The following is a 2,732-nucleotide window of genomic DNA, read 5'->3' as shown; positions in this document are numbered from 1 at the left end:
TGGCTAAGGACATTGCTTTTTTTACTTCAAATCAATGTTAACTCATTCATGTTGCCAAAAAATTGCAGAAACTGAAAGATTACTCTTGAAGGACATTGCCAAGGCCACTGTTTATTATCTCATATCTGTGTTTACTGTTTTTGTTCAAGTTGTTTTCATTCAAGTTGTCAAGGAAATGTAGGAACTGGGAGATTGCTCTTGAAAGACATGGCTAAGGACATTGTTTTTTTTTACTTCATATCAATGTTTCTTAACTCTTTCAAGTAGCCAAAAAATTGCAGAAACTGAGGGATTACTCTTGAGGGACATGGCTAAGGCCACTGTTTATTATTTCATATCAATGTTTACTGTTTTTGTCATGATATACTGCTAGATCCTGTCCGATTTCTTTTATTTACTAATAAAAGAAGCTACCCCTTTTTGTTGAATGAAGCTTTACCTACTTTGTTTTCATGCTTAAGTTATTACATTAGTCAAATTTGGCCCAAGGTTTAGAAAGTCCGATTATGTGTTGCAAAACATGAAACATAGTTAATTAGTGATTTCCAAGACACGAAATCGCACCACAAATCCGCTACAGACAGGCAGGAATTTCGAAGCAAGATAGGGGAGACAAGTGCCTTAACTGTTGTAAGAAAAGAAAAGAGTAAAAAAAAGTATCCTTTGAGTACGGTAAGGATTCCATTTACGCGTCTTTGATTCGAACAATAAGGAAGTTGTTAACGCGCCCGTTTCATCAGAAACTGTGCAATATTCCTGCGACCAGAGAAGTAAACAGTCAGGGCGTGAAATTGCGCCTAATACAGGCGCCAATGAAACTACATTTTTCACTTTGGCGACCAAATTCTGAAAATTAGTCGCCAAATTGGCGACTGGAATGTTTCATCATAACCTTACCAAGAGATATAGCGAATTAAAAATGTTTGCAAAGACAACTCCGCGGCAAGCTACCTTGTTATGTTTGTTTCCAAAACGCAGCGGATGTATCTCGATCGATAACTAGACGCCATCATGGATTTAGGTGAGCTTAAACGTTGTATATCATCCATCCTAGAGTCCACTTTGTAGCACGTTCAAGATAATTTTGGAGGGTCTATATTGGACGCTGACAGCGTAAAAAAAGGTTTTGTTTGTCTTTGAAAATGGCGACCAACTTTTTTTGAATTGGCTACCGCTTTGAAGAATTTAGGAGCCAAGTGGCCATCAGAAAAAAAATTAATTTCACGCCCTGAACAGCCCTTTTATATAGCCTTATTAATTCAACCCTTTGTTGCAAATTGATAATAACTCTTGATTGTTAAAAACCATCAAAGAAAAAAGATGACATGGGAATCGAAATATCATAATTAATGTGGGAACCTACGAATCGGCGAAAATCACAATAAATCGAACGCACATAATATTTCGTCTTGAACTCAAGGAACCATCACTCTGGAGACAAAATCAAGTAGTTTCGGCTGAAAATACGAGCCCCCGACATGTATTAGCGAAAGACTCACCGAGTAGTTATCCCGCTTTTGCGCTTGGGTTCACAGCTAGCGAAGGCTGTTGAATCCGTACCATACCAACACTTTGTTCAAATTTGCTCTCGCAATGAATGGTCATGTAGTATCTCTCGCATTCTGGTCAGACCTAGAATAGGCAAATAGGCTTTTTGGAGCTGCGACCTTTAAAATTACAGAAATGTGTTCAAAAGTACAACCTTGGCACCAGATCTTACCTTAGATGCGGCAGAGACTCCACTAATTATGAATTTGAAATATGAACTCTAATTAGAACTATAAGCCAATCAGCTGTCGCCCTGCGAAAGAGGCTGACTTAGGCGGGAAAAGGAGCACTTTATGCATATAATTTTCGTCAAAATGCCACAAAAGAATTGAATAGGAATGAGGAATGGCGTAATACAAGACAGAAGAGTAAATGATACTGATAAATTAAAAAAGCGCTTACATACCTTGAAACTCTACCAGAGCGGGCGGGGTAAGTCATTGCTAAGCTCCAATAAGCGCCTCTCCGCACTAGCGGACAAAGCTAGAATTGTCCTAACAAAATCGATGGACAAATTTTTGTTTCGTCTATTGCATCGTATTAAAATTTCAAAGCCGTCAAATTCCGTCAGCACCTGATCTGTTAATAAGACCAACTAGTTGCCAAAGGATTCCACCTCCAATTTCCAGGATTTATTCTAAGTCGTTTTAAAACTTTAGAATCCCTGAGTTTTGCAGCAAAAGACAATTTTTGCCTTTCTAGTAAACTGACTTCAGTTCAATTACACGCTTGTCGTATCCTATACGACAAATGATTGACAAGTGTACCACGGTTTTGTTTATTTAGCCGACTTTGCCAAATTTTTATCCCAGGCAAATTTTGTCGGCGGTGGGTTAAAAGATTTGTCCACTTCGGCCAAAATTTATTACAAACCATTTGCACTTTAAAATGTTGGTGATGACAGAAAATTTGTGTAAATAAACAATTTTGTCGCTGGTGCAGAATGGCCCTAAGCTGATGTTTAGCCCCTTATGTGAACGTTCAACCAAGCCCATGTAGTTTGCAATTAGTGTTGTTTGTCCCTACTGTTGGTCTATTCTTTTGTTTCCAAACTGCAAGAATTTTCTTTTGTAAAAGTGGGAAAAAGGCCCTTGCAGTACAATGCAGCCTGTCGCTTATTCAGAAAACAAACGCCCTGAGCAGTCTGTTTTGTGAGTGACTTGCCTGTTGCGCAGACGTTGTTA

Source organism: Pocillopora damicornis, chromosome 3 (assembly GCF_964200805.1).
Source record: "Pocillopora damicornis chromosome 3, jaPocDami1.2, whole genome shotgun sequence".
In the NCBI taxonomy this organism is placed as follows: Eukaryota; Metazoa; Cnidaria; class Anthozoa; order Scleractinia; family Pocilloporidae; genus Pocillopora; species Pocillopora damicornis.
This window is presented reverse-complemented; position numbering follows the sequence as displayed.